At 44.4% G+C, this 17,922-nt stretch overlaps 1 pseudogene; it reads right to left on the bottom strand.

Annotated features, from left to right (window-relative positions):
• Nucleotides 1-8,049: 8,049 nt before the first annotated feature.
• Nucleotides 8,050-12,157, bottom strand: LOC124689762 (annotated as a pseudogene).
• Nucleotides 12,158-17,922: the final 5,765 nt, after the last annotated feature.

Here is a 17,922-nt window from a genome sequence, read left to right as displayed (position 1 = left end):
TGTTTTTGGCCCCGCCCACTATCTTGTCTGGGCCTGCCCACTTGCTATATGGTGGACCCCACATACTAAATGGGCCGACCATGAACCGGAAAGTGGGACCCACTCGTGTTTTGGCCCGACCCACTAGCTTGTTGGGCTCCCACTTGCTATACGGTGGACCCCACACACTAAATGGGTCGGCCTTTAACAGGAAAGTGGGACCCACCTGTGTTTTGGCCCGGCCCACTTGCTTCTTGGGCCGGCCCAGTTGCTGTAAGGTGGACCCCACATGTTAAATGGGTCGGCCCATTTAAGTTTTGACCAGTCAACATTAGAGGTTAGGCCCGGCCCACGTAACTAATGGACCAGCCCAGACTATATAGTTGACCGGCCAAACTATGTCATTCGGCCCGGCCCGCTTAAGACGTGGCGAGCCTCGTGTGGGCCTACCATCTACCACGGGGTTTCGGCGTTAACGCCGTTAACCGGCGAGCTAATCGGCGTCGCCACGTGCCGGCTTGCATGACGTCGCTAGCCAACGAGCTCCCGAAAACACTTCCGCAACGGTCCGATTTTCCGTGGCGGAAGGGCGCCCAAGCGCGACGGACCGAAAAAATCGTCGTTGGACTTTGCCTGACGCAGTTTCGACAACGTAACCCATATCGTCGGGTTAGGCCCATAGGCGACGAAAAATGCCCCTTAGTTGACGATTTTGGGACGTTGTCTATCAGAACTTTTCTTGTAGTGTACAAGAAGATGGCTGAGCGCGAAGTGGACATCTTCCACCGAATTGTGTCCGAGCTCATCGGTGAACACGAGAAGGAGACTGCAAAGCTGTGGAGCGATATCCTCTCACTTCACAATACCACCAACCAACTTCAGGCGCAACTTTATGATGCTTCGAATCACAACTGTGAGTATGAAAACAGGTTTAAACGCATTAGCGATGCTGCTAGTTTCAGGATTCCCGAGACCAAGACATCGTTTGTTGATGGGGAGCCTCTTCCCTGGAAGTGTGATGACGAGAAGAATCCATCATCATTGCCACCGAAGGAGTAATTCATCATCGGTATTGGCATCCCCTTGGTTTGTTCCAAGCTTGGGGGAGTGCCGCGGTATCACATCATCACTACCTTTATCTTTTACTATCAAGTAGTGTCATATCATGAGTAGGGAAGTTATCATATGGAATAGTTTGCAGTGTGGAAGTATCTCTCTTAGTTGGTTATCTACGTATCCGTTGGTGTGAGTTATCATTATGGAATATTAATGAGAAGTCTTATCATTTACTTTTTGCACACTTTATTTTAGTTTGCAATCTCAGTTATATGATTACTCTTGACATTAGTATTGATATCACTTTGGGAGCATCAAGTAAATCTATTTGGTTTTGGCAAACTTAGCATTGGTCAATAACAACAACACCTTGATGTTTAAATAGAAAAGGGAAATACATGTAGATATAGTACTTTATTATCTTTATGCTAATGAGTTAGTATTCTGAAGTTAAAATTACTTGTGCTTATGAGAAAGATGCATGATTGTTTCTATCACATGTATATTTGTTTGTTTCCCTCAACCTTTATGCTTGCTATCAAACCTTGCTAGCCAAAAACCTGTATTGAGAGGGAATGCTTCTCATACATCCATAACCTTAGACCAAACTCATGCCATTTGTGTCCACCATAAATACTTCATGTGCTACCTTTAAATAATTCAAACTATACTACTCCTTATTTGTGTCAATGTTTTATAGCTCGTGAGGAAGTATGTGGTGTTTTATCTTTCAATCTTGTTGGGCGGATTTTCACCAATGGACTAGTGGCACATCCGCTTATCCAATAATTTTGCAATAAGAGCTAGCAACGGGGTTCCCAGCCCCAACTAATAACTTTCATTAATAATTCTCTTCACATGTTTTGCCCTGATTTATCAGTAAGCAACTTAATTTTGCAATAGACACTCCTCCATGGTATGTGAATGTTGGAAGGCACCCGAGGATTCGGTTAGCCATGGTTTGTGAAAGCAAAGGTTGGGGGGAGTGTCATCCATAATAAAACTAAAATACATGTGTAAACAAAAGAGAAGGGGGATGATCTACCTTGCTGGTAGAAATGCCGTCCTCCATGGGAGCCGCTCTTGGAAGGTCTGTCTGGCAAGGGGGTTAGAGTACCCACTACCATTCGTTGACAACAACAAACACCGCTCAAAATCTTACTTTTATGCTCTTTACATGATTTCAAAACTTGAAAAGCTCTAGCACATGATTTAATCCCTGCTTCCCTCTGTGAAGGGCCTATCTTTTACTTTTATGTTGAGTCAGTAAACCTATTTCCCTCTGTCTTAAGCAAGCAATTGAGTTGTTGTGAACCAACCATTTATGCTATGATTTAGTTAATCATGTCTTTTATGCTTTCTTGTTTAGTACAAATTTTATCTGAATGAATATGACTTTGAAAGTTATCAATGTTTATGAGAAGATTGTTATGATTGAGAATGAAAGCCCAGCTATATAAATTCTAATATGAAAGCTTTGCTTAGAAGATAAGTACAATCCGTTAGTAGTTCTCTGACCAAGAACAAAGTTTGCCATAACCATTTATGATTTCCTATGCACCTTTACTTGTGATTTCTCTTTACTTATTTCAAGTTGAGTTATATGAAGAGAAAGTTTACTAGAATGTCTTGTGTGAATCAATATGATGCTTCTTGTCCGTATTTTATTTATCGACTCCTCACTCCATAAACATGTGGTCTTGTTTATTGAGCTCAGTTTCGCTTGGGGACAAGCGAGGTCTAAGCTTGGGGGAGTTGATACGTCCATTTTGCATCACTATTTTATATCATAATTTGCTGTTATTCATTGATATATTTCATATTTAGAGATGATACTTATGTTGTTTCATCTATTTTGCATGTTTCGTGATCAGTGGAGAATTATTCACCGGAGTCAGGATTCTGCTGGAAAAAGCACCGTCAGGACACCATATTTCTGAAGATCAACAATTGACGGAAGTTATACGAAAAATCCAATTTTTCCAGGGGACGAAGGGAGCCAAAAGGAGGAGCCGAGAGGGGCCGCCATGGCCCCCCCATAGGCCGGCGCGGGCCCAGGCCTGGCCGCGCCGCCTTGTGGGGAGGGGGCCCACAGCCCCCTCTGGCCGCCTCTCCTTCGCGTACTTCTTCGTCCCGAAAACCTAAGCCCCGGGGAGTGACGGAGAATTGACAGAGCCGCCTCGCGGGGCGGAAAACACCGAGAGAAAAGAGCTCTCCGGCGGGCGGGAACCGCCGGGGAAATTCCCTCCCGGAGGGGGAAATCGACGCCATCGCCATCGTCATCGAGCTGGACATCATCTCCATCATCATCATCATCATCATCATCTCCACCATCTACACCGCCATCTCCACCGCTGCATCTCGTCACCGCTGTAACGATTTGGGTTGGATCTTGATTGTTTGATAGGGGAAACTCTCCCGGTGTTGATTACTACTTGTTATTGATGCTATTGAGTGAAACCATTGAACCAAGGTTTATGTTCAGATTGTTATTCATCATCATATCACCTTTGATCATGTTCCATATGATGTCTCGTGAGTAGTTCGTTTAGTTCTTGAGGACATGGGTGAAGTCTAAATGTTAGTAGTGAATTATTGTTGAGTAGTATTCAATGTTATGATATTTAAGTTGTGGTGTTACTCTTCTAGTGGTGTCATGTGAACGTCGACTACATGATACTTCACCTTTATGGGCCTAGGGAGTACATCTTGTATTCGTTTGCTAATTGTGGGGTTGCCGGAGTGACAAGCAACCTAAATCCCCGTTAGTATATCTAGTGCAGGAGGGATAGCAGGATCTCGTAGTTTAAAGTCTGTGGTTAGATTTATCTTAATTACTTTCTTGTATTTGCGGATGCTTGCAAGGGGTATAATCACAAGTATGTATTAGTCCTAGGAAGGGCTGATGCATTAGCATAGGTTCACCCACACAACACTTATCAAAACAATGAAGATTAATCAGCCGTATGAAGCGAAAGCACTAGACTAAAATCCCCGTGTGTCCTCAAGAACGTTTGGTCATTATAAGTAAACAAACCGGCTTGTCCTTTGTGTTAAAAAGGATTGGGCCACTCGCTGCAATTATTTCTCTCGCGTTTTATTTACTTGTACTTTATTTATCTGCAATATCAAAACCCCCTGAATACTTGTCTGTGAGCATTTACAGTGAATCCTTCATCGAAACTGCTTGTCAACACCTTCTGCTCCTCGTTGGGTTCGACACTCTTATTTATCGAAAGTACTACGATACACCCCCTATACTTGTGGGTCATCACCGGGCCTCGGGACGGCCTTCGGGTGATTTGCCTTGCTAAACGATATACTTTGGTCTGACCAGTCGATGTATTCGGGTGTGTCGACCATGGCGACTTCTGCGTACTTCACTTCCCGGGAGAACTTCTTGACTTCTTTTTTCGAAAAACTAGTTTTATGGATCATGTTGACCTGTCCGCGGGACTCCGGAAACACCTCGGTTGGTGCGTACTATTCTCCTCCCGCTGGTACGTATGGCTCAGGCACATATGCTTCTGGCACATATGGTTCTGGCATATATGGTTCTGGCTGATAACTGTAGGATACCGCTCTTCTCTCCATCGTGTGGACTCTTGCCGTAGCTTCAGCCCTAAGGTCATCGCAGAACTGCCGAATCTCGAGGAACTGCCGACAGTTTCTGAGCAAATGACTGGATTTCTCGAGACAATCCTTTGGATCAATGTAAGAGTGCAGGTAACACGGTGCTTCAAGTTGCTCCGTGGCTGATAGGTAAGGCGTGCGAAGTCGATTCTTGCTCGATTGCGCGTTATGGCACCCTCGATCGTACTGTCGAGGGCGAGTCGTGATTCGTTCTTCTTCTTCGCGGCGTGAGTCCCTTCGTCTTTTCCTTTGCTCCTCTACGGCGTCAAAGCTGCTTCGGCTACCCTTTCCGGCGCTTCTGGATAGGGCCGCCAAGGCTGCTGCGGGCGTGATATATCCTGGAGCTGAAGTTCTTGGGCTTGATGCGTTTGAACTAGGGAGGCGGAGAAACCCTCCGGAATCGATGATGAAGTGAACACCACCGAAAGTAGTATCCATGTTGCCGCGTGATTCTACGGGGATCGAACGCGACGCCTCGGCGTGCGGCACGAACTCGAATGATCCGCATCTAACCGAACCCCTTCGTTCTGACGGTGTTGGTGAATCCAGCGTAAACGCTGCAGACGTGACTGGTACTGCCGATGCCCTGCCTTCTGCCGACAGAGTTCCCACAGACGGCGCCAATTGACGAGGGTGCTCCTCGACAATGCCCTCCGATTGGGGCTTAGGGTTGATGGAATCCTGTAGGCTGACACGAGACATCGGTTAACAGACAAGCGGGGAGAGCAATTTACCCAGGTTCAGGGCCCTCGATGAGGTAACACCCCTACGTCCAGCCTGTCTGATCTTGATTATGAAAATATCGAGTTACAATGGGGTGCCGAAGGTTTCGGCTGTGTTCTCGTCGAGAGGCTAAGTGCTACGATGACCTAGCATCAGACTTGTGGTGGCTAAAGTTGCTCAGATTGATTGTGTCCCTCGGCAGTCCCTCTCCTGGCCCTTATATAGGGGGCTAGGTCTCAAGAGATCTACACGAGTACGACTAGGTTTACGAGAGACCTAGTTCTAAACTTTCCTTGTTTGATTGATCTTCGTCTTGGTCTTCAAGGAATCTTCTTCGGCACCGTCCTAGTGGCCCACCTCGCCATTGATTGTCTTCATGGGCCTCCAGTTGGGCTATACGGGATAGGACAATACCAGTTACCCGAAGGGTAATGCCCACGTCAAGCTCGGTGGGGTAGGATGGAGTGGCTTCCCTCCGTGGACGCCGACCTTATTCAGTGGTGGTCCTCCTTGACCTGCCCCTCGGGGTCGAGGCGGGACCTTTGGACGGCGGTTATCCTTGTCTTCTGGTGCATCTGGAGGCACCGGAATGAGGTGGTGTTCAACGGCGCGGTACCGGAGGCTCGAGCGATTAGGGGTAGGATCAAGGAGGAGTCCCTCAGTTGGCGTCTAGCTAGGTTGTTCCGCTCCGAGTCTTTCGGTTTTCCCGACCCCTTTCCTTTCTCGTGGAGGGATGGAGATTAGACTTTGCTCGGGGAGCTGTCACCCCTGTTGACAGCACGAACGTTGTGGTGTGAGCCTCTGGCTTTTCTTCTATGTGATCAATACACCTTCCAGAGTGTATTCTCGAAAAAATAAGATGTTTTAGATTTTAGTGAATTCATCGAATTTGGTATGTATCTAGTCTACTCTTAGTGTGTAGATTCACTCGTATCTAACTCACCTTAAAATTGTAAAAGGTCTTATATTTGTGAACAAAGGGAGTATACTGGTTTTATCGACTGCGACTCTGCAAGACTTTAGAAGTAATTTCAGTCATTTCCAAAATCCAAGTAGCGCGTAGAGATCAGTTTCAGCTACTTCCTTAATACGAACTGTAGCTCAGTTCGCTCCAAGAGCGCTATCCAGTAGCGGAGAGGATCCGTACAGGTCCTAAAACTCAGCAATACAAGTCTCCATTAGGTCATTGGACATTATGCTAGTGTGAAGAGGCACGTGCGTGTAGACATTTCTTAAACGTCCTGCTCAAAGAGAAGCAAAAGACCATTGTAGCACCTGTTGCAACTTTCTGTGTAGAATACCATTGACTTATCTTTTTTTCTAAAAAGAATACACGTTTACTTGTATTCTAGACCCATTAATAAACATCAAAAGCATGGCCTTGGTGCTCTAAACACGCAAGGCTTTTGCATAAATCATGACGTTCTCATGTATCCAAAGCTAGCTGGCTTTAATTTCTCCAGAAGTTTTAATGGCATCAACTTTATATTTGGTTTATATTATAACAAACCACACAAAATGTTTAGGTTCAAGAAGAAACCACAAAATGTTTTCTTACATATAATATAGCAAGTGCTAGACGTCAGCCGACTAGTGCATTAGCCGGTTTGACGGCTCATTCATGCATGGATAACCCATCATGCTATAAAATCATCCCGAACTTACATTTTTGTGTATAGTCCCGTGAATCTCTAAAAAATTACAGTAAATGTGTTGGTAAGTACGGGTGAGTTAGACTAATTTATGGGTACTAGATTTAGATGTGCGCCTTGGCGCACGATCCCGTGAAAAGCGTGCAGACTTACATGTTATATAAGACCAGCGGTAGAAATAAGATGTAAGACGATAGTAATTTTTTAAGGTTTTAAAAAATGAAATCAGTAGAATGAAATTGGGTTAAAGCAGACAAAATTACGAACAGAGTAGTAAAAGGTAATATAAACTTAGTGAGTAGTAAAAGGTAATATAAACTTACTGGGAAGCAATCCTGTTCAATTAACTTCAAAAAGAGCAGGGTTTCTTATGTTTCCTTTACAGAAACACGTACATAAGACTTGACGCATGATCTCGTGAGACTCGTTTCAATTGTGAAAATAATAATAAATATTTTTAGAGTTTAAAATGTAGCGAATCATACTAAATTACAAACAGAACAACAAACATTTATATACAACCACGGAACATGGGAAGAATATATTATAGCATGTAAAAGTTCTTGACTCTTCCGAGAGCAACAAAAGCAAGGAAGGAACGCTAAAATCATCGCCTACATAGGATATGCATTCTCGCAGCATGGTCTTTAGTGCTTGCATCACCAAGAGTTAACACCACTGCAAATAAAAAGATAAATTAACCAATAGTCAATTGGGATTCAAGTGAAGAAAAGCAGACAAACCTATTCATGTTAACATACATTAAAGCTGCACACATGTGCCGTGTTATTACAACGTACTGATGGCATACAGAAATATTCAAACTATTCAACTATTGGGAATTGGGCAGTTCATGGCATGTCATACCATCTGTATTGAATAATGAAGGTACATGGCATTTACTACTAAGAAAATAGTGGCCATGCGATTAAGAGTTGAAATTATACTACTTACTGCCATTAATTACACATACACTTGAAATAACTGTTGATATCTTCTTCAAGGACGCATCATGCACAAATATTAATATGTTTCTACACAACATTTTTTTGATTTCTTACTTCCTTTTAGCAGAGTAGTAGTCTCATGTAGACGGCCGTCAGAGTCATGTAGATCGCAGTTGTCGTCAAAGATGCCGGCTGCCTGCTTATACCGTGAGGCAGCTCGTTATCTCCTGGCAGCTAGTTGTGCAGCCCTGGCAGAAATAAAGATACTTTAGCAAATTCAAATTGAAGGAAAATACAGTACAAGCTCAGTTCCTAGTTTTATTGGGAATCAAAATCTTCAGACATAAACATAAAACCTGATCATTTATACATTGATTACTAAAAATAAACCAGTGAGGATTCAATTAAAATACTACTTACATATGACCTATCATCAAAACAAATCTATCATCAACCACTATTTATGGGCGTCTAAACCTCTCAAAGATAAGAACTAAAGCTGCTTACAAATGCTATCGTTCATTCAAGCACCCTCGTGTTGCTGCACTACTTCTGAACATGTTGCAGGTAAGTCGAAAGGAAGAAGAAACACATCTGACTAACCTATGTTGAGAGACAATCCACTTTGCGTAGGTACGCTGGTAGAACCCAGCCCATCCTCGGATACCCAGGCCTAGTTTCATGGGTTTCACAATCTTCCACAAGAAGGACCGGTTTACCATGCAAGAGTACCTGCATAAGTACACAGAAACAGTATAAATTTTGATTCGAAATAAGAAAGCAAGGTAATAAATAAAGAGGCAAGGAAAGTTGTTATTCCACGATGTTATGCAATACAATGTTGAGCGCCTGCAATGCCTGCGCTGCTACGTCTACTGAGAAGCAGTATATATGGATTCATGTTTCAGAACATTAACATCATATGAAGATAATTCTGCTTGCACCAAATCAAACTACTTCTTTAGGTACCATTGTTTAACCACTTGGCATCAACACTGGTCCTAATAACCAAGAACTTTCACATGGGATAAGTAAGGAAAATACCATATTTGCAGGTATGGCCAGTGCGCCTTAGCATGTGATACATGAATGCAGTACAGACTGAGATGGCTAGCAGCAGCACGACGGTGAAGGGGAAGGTGCTTGCCTGAATCATAATCAGTAAGGCCATGGATCATCAGTCCAAGATTGCGGGTGTGCACAGCCTCAACAAATATGATGGCCACGGCAATACAGAGGATTGGGAACAGAAACACCCAGACTGTCTTGAAGAAGCCGTGAGAGAAGCCGAAGAATTTTTAAACTGATATTGAATAAATATAGCTATTGGCCATATATGCCTTGAGGAATAAAAAATATAGCTATTTACCGTATTGTTAGTTAGAGATGTATAAAAAGTTCAATCAAATTATTACAAGCATGAGGAATAATTCTCATTTTTAGCGACGGTCACTGATGGTTTTAGTTAGCTAGGGGCTACATCCTCAAACAAAAAAGAAGAAACAACACTATAATAATCTTTTAAAAATAACGGGATGCAAAGGAAAAAACGGAAACATAATGCTACCATTTGATTGGACACACACAATATATAACATTTATGTTGTTTGACTCTTGAGTTTTGATTAGAAAGGTAGGATAAACTTTTGCAGTCCTGACTGTTGAGTATAGATTAGAAACAAATCTCATCCAAAGAATATAAAATAACCTGACTATACAGTGACATTACTTTATTAATACATCCCTGAAGCAGCTTGCTCTTGGTGACTTAAATATGCTCATACAAAATTAATCAATATGGTCTGTAGTGACAATGCTCTGTAACAACTTCTCAACTCTAAAAAAGGTTAAGTTCATAATTTGTGGTCAAGCATCTACTCACCTCAGCACATATTGTTACACACTATATACCCTCTAAACCAACTTAGTTGGGCCCAAGGCACGGTTTATTGTTGCCAGCAAATCCTAGACGGCATCTGAACATGGATTAAAAATGGTATGAACAAATTAAAAGATCAGCAATAAAGGTAATTACTTCTCCTCGCAGAATCATGGCTAGTATACCTGGAGCATCCTAAATAATATTGTACTTAATATTACAGATTAGCATTTCAATATATTTCTGATGACGTGTTCTAATTTCAGTATATCAATTGCCCTTAAAAACGGAAACAATCATAAGAACAAACGGCAAAAACTGACCACTGGCTTGACACATGATGCAAAACAGTATACAAGAAACAGATATATGCAATACGAGCAGGCCTTGCCATCTGACTTCTTCTCGAATATTATGAAGTCAAGAAACTTACTTTAAAGCATTATAATAGAGGTATTGAGCCAAGTATACCAAAAGGATGAGAGGATAAAGCTTTATTTTGTCTTTATGTAATAGGTAGGTTAGTTAGTGTATTAGACGGACTAAACGGACAGAATCAAGTCCAAGAATATTTGAAGTTCAAGAAGAATTGCATATAAGTACCAGCAATGTAAACAATTTGAAACCTACCAGGAACCATATGAAGACATACTGTTTTTTTTGTGGCATAACTTCCTTTCTCTAGCACGACTCGCAGAAATCCTAGCTACACAGAACACTTAATCAGCAATATGCACTGTACATAACGGACAAGCATAACTACAAATCTCAAGCCCATATCCTATTTTCCACAAAAGAGAAAAAAATTCTATCCCTCTGAATTTCATGTAGCAACAAGAGATCACAAGAAGGTGGTACCTCCGGTGACTGGTCATCACACCACAGCCAGCCTGTATTGATATTCTCACAGCCTCAATGCTATTGGTTACAGGTACACTGTGGTTAACCTACATACACAATTCTTGAGCTAACAAAGCTATACGCTACAATAAAAATAATGTATCTCAAACCAAACATACCTTGAGGAGAAGAGCATTGCAGGACTTCTCCACAATCGCCTTTGCAACCCTCTGCATGAAAGAGTGAAATAAACTAATGATATAAGGAAAATGAAAAGATAAAGAAAATGCATCTCAAAAAGCATAGAGCATACAATTGGGTTGGCAGAGCAGAAAAAGACCCACAGATTATTGCTTTATTTCCATATAAATAGGGAATGAAAATGTTCCAACTTTTGCTGGGGCTACAAATTTCAGATACCGTCTGGTAGACAAATTTCAGAATTTCTATATGCTAGACAGTCTGGTCATTTTGTTAATCCAATAGAAAATCTAATCCCATCAAAACAAAAATAGCACATCCTGGTATTAATATTCATAATAACTCACCACTTTGTAATCAATCCCAGCCTCCTCTACCAAAACATGCAATGCGATTTAACCACGGAGAGAGCCCAGAAAACTCATCGCTGTGGTAATCGATGATCTGTGCTTCGCCAGCCCCTGTACAAAAACAAAACAAATCCATATCAGAGCAACGCAGATCTATATCCTAAGCCAGCCCCAACAAAATCAAACAGAAGCCATTCGGGCACTCACCATAGGAACGAGCAGAGGCGGCGACGATGGCAGCGACACGGTAGGATGGGTGGCGGCGACGACATCTTCTGTCCCATCCTCCACATTAGGCGCCCGCTTCCTTGTGTGTTCATCCACGCCTCCCAGGGTGGGACGGCCAAAAGGGCCTAATCCCATCTCGCCGCCGGTCTCCCCCGCGCCGCCTCCTCCCACAAGTTGTGGCTACTGCCCACCGGAGCGCAAGCTGCACAACGGCATCTCCAACAATCTGCATCTGCTCTCCAATTTCCTCAGTTATCTTAGCATAGTGAACCCAGTCATCCTGATCAAATAGGTCCTCAATCAGGAAAATTGGGTATTCATCAACAAATGACTTGTACACATTCTTCGGGCTATCTCCAGATATCTTCTAGAGCCATTATTATTCTGCAACAAGCAAAAGAATGACCAAACATTGACCATCAAAATCAAAATAAGATTATAACTTTAAACTGACATTACCTCTTCCTTGAAGTTAAGATCATAGGTTTGATCCTTCTCACCATAGAATTCTGAAGCAGCAATATTCATTCCAATGGAAACCTAGTAGGCCAGACAGAATAATATATCATCAGTACCAAATATCTAGAAATAATGGTGGCATACTCATTCAATTAATTTAACATGATGCAGGTTCAAGATACCTTGCCAGTATATTTGGTGGGTATGCATGTTTATCTTTCTTTTGGCCTCCTGCTTATAATCAACGGCGACATCATTTTATTTTCGACGTCCACGGTGGCACCTTCTTTCTCGTCCTCCTCGGTCTTCCAGTCCCAAATCCAATTCAGCTAGAGAAACGATACATACAAATACACAAAGTAAGCAAATGAATAATCTACACAGGAAATACAATGTGGCAAAAAATTAGTAGCACAAAGAATTTTATATCTGAAATCCCTCATGGGAAAAGAAACAAACCGAGTTCAAAGGTGGTGAAGCCATACCTATTGTCCATCCACTACAACAAGACAAATTGGTTTATGAGAAGCATCATATCTTTTTCGATAAAGGGAATATATTAATATCAAGAAGATACAAATTACACCCAGCCTCTGCAACAACGCACAACCCTAATGGCACTACGGATGCACACAGCCAAAAAAAGGAAAAGAAAACTAAGAAACAAAAGTCCCGCTACAGTATCTCGGGCCTAACAACAGCAATACATGCACCACCATGACAACACCTTAATTACAGACTCTCCAAAAAACGACGCCTTCAAGAAGGGAACAGTGCTCAAACACCGTCGTCGCCCGATCAAATATCTTAGGTTTTCACCCTGAAGATAGTCCCCGCTCTCAAAACAATGCCTCCACCAAGGTCACCGCCGGGCACAACCAGCTTAAGGCCGTACCTTGGGTTTTCACCCCGAAAGGTAGGACTCTGCGCTTCACCCGTGTTGCCGCCCCCACTTCCAAACCGCTGCCGTGAAGCCGGCACACCAAGCAAGCCCCTCAACAGCGCGGAGACTTGAACCTCCCTTAGCTAGTCCTCCCCTCCGGCCTTCAAGAAATTCTCTTCTTCCGACTTTCATCATGGATCCATAGTCACTTGATGTCAACACAGAAAAAGAGCTTCGCGCCGCTCCCTCCAGAACCAAACGGTCGGAATAAACGCATGTGTGCGCACGACCGAGTACCTCCGATCCAGCAAACTCCAGGAAAAACGCTGTTACATTCGACGGCGGAGCCTTCCGGAACTCAACCCTCCGGCCAGATCACGAGTCCAGGCCTCCGGTAGGTCCTCCTCTTCACGCAAGAGAGGCCCTAGGACCGCCGCCTTTATTCAGGTCGGACCCCCACGTCGGCGACCATCCTGGGCTGGCCAACCCAACCCTCCACCGCACCTGACGCCCGCCACTTGCCACCAGGTCGACGCCATCACCGCCATCCAGGGCCGCCGCCCTTAGTGCCGTGATCCCGACCTTGAGGAGGAGCAGCACGAGATCCGCCCCCATCACCATACGCCCGGCGATGCCGAGGCGAGGAAGGAAGGAGAGGATCGCGCCGCCAGGATCCAGGGTCGCGCCGCCGCCCCCAATCCGCCTGCCCGGCGAGCCGCGGCGAGGAACGGAGGAGAGAGCCGCGCCGCCATGGTTCCACGGGCTGCGCCGCCGCCCCCATCATCGCCCGCCCGGCGAGGCCGCGGCGAAGACGTGATGAGATGGCCGCGCCGCCATCAACCGCCGGGTTCCGGGATCATCCCCCCGGCGCGGAGGCGTGCCTCCTACCGCCGCCCCAGGGGACCGTGCGTGGATCCCCGCCGCCCTCATCACCGGCCGCACCAGGCTTCGCCGGCGGCAGCCTCAGGGGACGGCGAGGAGGGAAGAGGAGGGGGTAGGGAAGGCGGCGGCGGGGGGTTAGGGTTCCGCCCCGAGTCGCCCTGGAGGGGACGACCCGAGCGGACCGATTTTTAAAATTTACCTGTGTCCTCTTCACCGGATTGCCTCGCCAGAAAAAACTAAACCGTGAAGGGAAGCCTCCTTACCTTGAAGATCTGCAGCACAAAGAAGGGGATCCAGAGAGAGGGAGAGAGAAAGGGTGGGGAACCTGGATATTGGTGGATGGAGCTGCAGTTTAGATGTCCAACGGGGCTCTTGTCTGATCCCCCGCATCAGTCGTCCACTTCCCCACGTGCTCCTCCAAGGGTCAGCCATGGCACCAAGCTAGAGGAGGCAGAGCTCAAGGGGACAAAGATAGCAGCAGTGTGGAGGTTGAGGCTAGGGGAGAGGAAGGGAGATGGAAATCTGGAGAGAGGGTCGACCCTAGGTCGTGGAGGTTGGAGGTTGGAGACGCTGCCTGGGAGGGGGAGAAGGCTGGCCGGCCAGGGAGGCGGAGGCGCCAGCCGCCACTCCTGAGGAGCACGTGAGGAGGAAGAGAAAGGGAGGTGGATGCGTGAGGGGAGGAGAGATGGGCCAGGAAGATGATGGATGCACAAGATCTGAAGCGGCTCACCTACTGATGGCGACGACATGGTCTTCCCGGCAAGCAGCGCGGACGGTGGCGGCCTGAAATCGTCGCGTCTATGGCTGTCTCGAGCAGAACGGGCGGCGCGCTCCTGCTGGCCGGCGGTCATCCATGGAGGCGGAGAGGCGCGGAGGCAGGGGGTTGGAAACGGCCGTGGGGGAGGAGAAGTGCGGGCGGCCAGGAGGCGGAGCGGCGCCGCGAGACGCGCGAGGAGAAGAACGCGGGAACTGGGGATCAGCTGCGTGCGAGACGATTGGGTGGGCTAGGTTTCGCACCGACAGCCGAAGGAAAGGTCCAAACTACCCCCGCTATCTACCCCACGCAGAGAAGATATTTTGCACGCTGGCGCGAGGCGAGCGCGCCCTGAGAACGAGCCGCGGCGACTGACGCGCGGACCCACTCGACTGTAGGACCCAAACGCAGCCAGGTGCGGGTAGACAATGGCCAGTGCATGGCTTCCGCTAGCGCGAAGGATCGACGGTAAAAAGCTCTGCAACCAACCAGAGCGCATGCTGCTGGCAGAAACGAACGGTTGAGATCGAATTTCAGCCAGGTACTGTAAAAATCCAACGGCTGACATGCTGAAAACGCTGTGAATCCCCCATGGGGGCATCAATTATACCTTTAGATGCGAATTGCATACCCAATAATTTTGCTAGAAAAAATATTTACATCTACAAACCTTACTAATTTTGATCAAATATTTAGGAAAAAATATTTACATCTACAATATCCAATGAACATATTAAGAAATTATATTTTATGGTGAATTTACCAATACTGATTTAGGGTGTGTTTGGTAGCCCGGACCAATAGAGAAGTGCTATCTACCCTCATACAAGGTGATCCTAGCTAAGTTGAGCACATGTTTTCTCATGTGTTTGGTAGCTCGCACGAATAGAGACATGCTGAGTGCGTCTGTTGTTTGGTGGATTGTGTGTGGTGAGAATAGCTGGGGAGGTCTAAAGTTTGCAAAAAAATCCCTGCATAGAAAATGAAACACAAACAGGTCCATGTATACAAAATAAAAAGCAATCAAGTCCGTGTAAACATAAATAAAAGCAATCAGGTGCCTAAAAACTCAATCGAGTCCCTAGCAATTTTGGGCTGAAACTCTGGCGAGGCAGCTCCGGTGAGAGAGCTCCAACGAGGCGAGGCAGCTCCGCCAGCAGCAGCTCGCAGCTTCCCATGGTCGGACGTCCACGAAATCGATCTGGTGGTTGTCTAGCTCGCCGTCGCCCGCGTGAAGACCAGCAACAGTCCTGTGTGCATCGGGAGAACGATGGCTACTGCTACTTATGCTCCTACTTCTACCGTTACTTCTGCTCCTACTTCTACCGCTACCGCTACTGCGGCTACTGCTCACGTATGAACAGTGCACCTTACATTTCACGTGTATGAACAGTGCACATTTTTTACTTTTTATTTAATGTTTTATAGCAATTTTGTAATTTTTAAGTAATTTTTCACTGCAATTGGGGTAGAAATATTTAGATTCCGTGGTAGTTTGTGGCTGTAACTATCTATATTTTTCAAAAAATAATTTTTCAGTACATATCTTCACCGTTAGCAGTAATTTACCGATGCTAACTATGAAAGGTATCGTTAACTACCTAATAGTAACTATTCGAGGTTGGATAATTCCACGACGGTAATTTTCCAATGGCTAACAAGCGTGGTATTTTTTTTCCACGAATCTGCCTCAGTTGTGGTTCTAGACATTATTTATCCACCTATAAGTTTTCAGCAGTACATAATTCTTTAACGGTAATTTTAAAAAAACTCCAATATTCTTCCCTCTTTTATCTAGGGAAATTATGTTTGTGTTCTTCTACTATGCCATCAAAAAACTATACTTACTCCATTGTTCGTCATTTTATTCTGTACCGAATAAAAAATACTTCACCATCCGCTGCCTCTTCTTGTCGATGAAAATACTACTTCCTTTTCTCCCGCGTATCCGAAAAACTTGATTCGTCATACGTCATATCTTTCGACCAGTGTGTTGTCTTTGCTAGGAGCACTACATCTACTCTGTAGTTCTACTAGCATACTACCCTATTTTTCCATCGGCCTATGTTTTTTTTCATACAAACCTCTTTTTTCATCGCTTCACGATTAGAGTTTCCCTCTTTTCTGGTTCCTTCCATTTTACCACCGAAAATACAACTTATAATAGCAAAGGATATTTTTAATATGTTTCAAACAAATTGTTTTACACTTTTATCCTTCATGCCTTTTCCCGATAGAGGAGTTTCACTTTCAACTTTCTTCTGCCTCTTCTTGCCGCAGTTGCGAGGAAATCGCTCTACTTTTTCCAGCAATACCTATGAGCGTTAAAAAAATAAACCATGTCGCTACATTACCAGTTTTGTGTTTTTTTGATCCGTGCTTCCATAACAGGTAACTCACGTGGTGTAGTATTTCTAAAATACTATGAAAAACAGTCTAACAGCCAAGGGCGTGGCGTGCCACCATGAAAAACTTTTAATAAAAATAAATCCATCTTCGATCTGCTCAAAGCTCCAGTGCTCACGCATCAGCTTCGTGGTTTGCACCGCACCCACCGCTCGCATGATGCTTGCACTACTGAGAAAAGTATTATAGTTGCAACCGCACTCGTGACGCAAAATCGGACGTCCGCCGGTGGTAAGCTGAACTGGTGACGGGCAAAAAAAAAAGATAGTCAGCGGTTCATCGTTTTTTGGTCTCCGCGTCGTCTATCCATGACGCTCAAAATAAATACTACCTCCGATTCAAGGAATAGGGCGCCCTCGTTTTACGTGTTTTTTGTTTGACCAAGAATTACTTTAAATATATAAAGATTGTTTGTGTGAAATTAGCATCATTAGAAAGTGTTTTTCAATACGAATCCAACGATACTAATTACATATAATATAATCAAGATTATGTTGCTTAATTTTTATGGTCAAAGTTCGTCTTGGAATACGCGTGCGCCTTATTCCTTGGGTCGGAGGTAGTATATGCAGTTGGTTCTTGGTTCGGGATCTGTTCTAGGGGCCAGAAAAAAGCGATGACAGAGCATTATTTGAGGGTGTTACAGGTCTACTAGAAATCAGTAACGCCAAGTGTATTAATTGAGCGCCGCTGCCTAGATTAAAAAATTCTCGATGTCTGATTCAAAGTAGGTTTCTTAAATGAGTTGAAGTTAGGTGGCTACCTATCTCATAGTGTTTAAATGAGTCATTTATGAAGCAAAGTAGGTTTTCGTTCCAAATTAGGTGTAATCTAGAAAATATTTTGATCAAACATTCATCCTTACTCCTTATGTTTTTTTGGTTATAAAGAACATGTTTTCCTTTATGTTGAGTCTTAATAATAATATACACTTCTCTCTTGTGCAAGTACATGACTAATTATCTACCGTCGAGACTCCTTCTTGCACCGTTAAACTTATCTATTTCATTTGACAATAACTAAGGTTATGGATCACAACTAAAGTGCAAA

This window comes from Lolium rigidum, chromosome 2, assembly GCF_022539505.1.
Source record: "Lolium rigidum isolate FL_2022 chromosome 2, APGP_CSIRO_Lrig_0.1, whole genome shotgun sequence".
Taxonomy (NCBI): domain Eukaryota; kingdom Viridiplantae; phylum Streptophyta; class Magnoliopsida; order Poales; family Poaceae; genus Lolium; species Lolium rigidum.
This window is presented reverse-complemented; position numbering and strand designations above follow the sequence as displayed.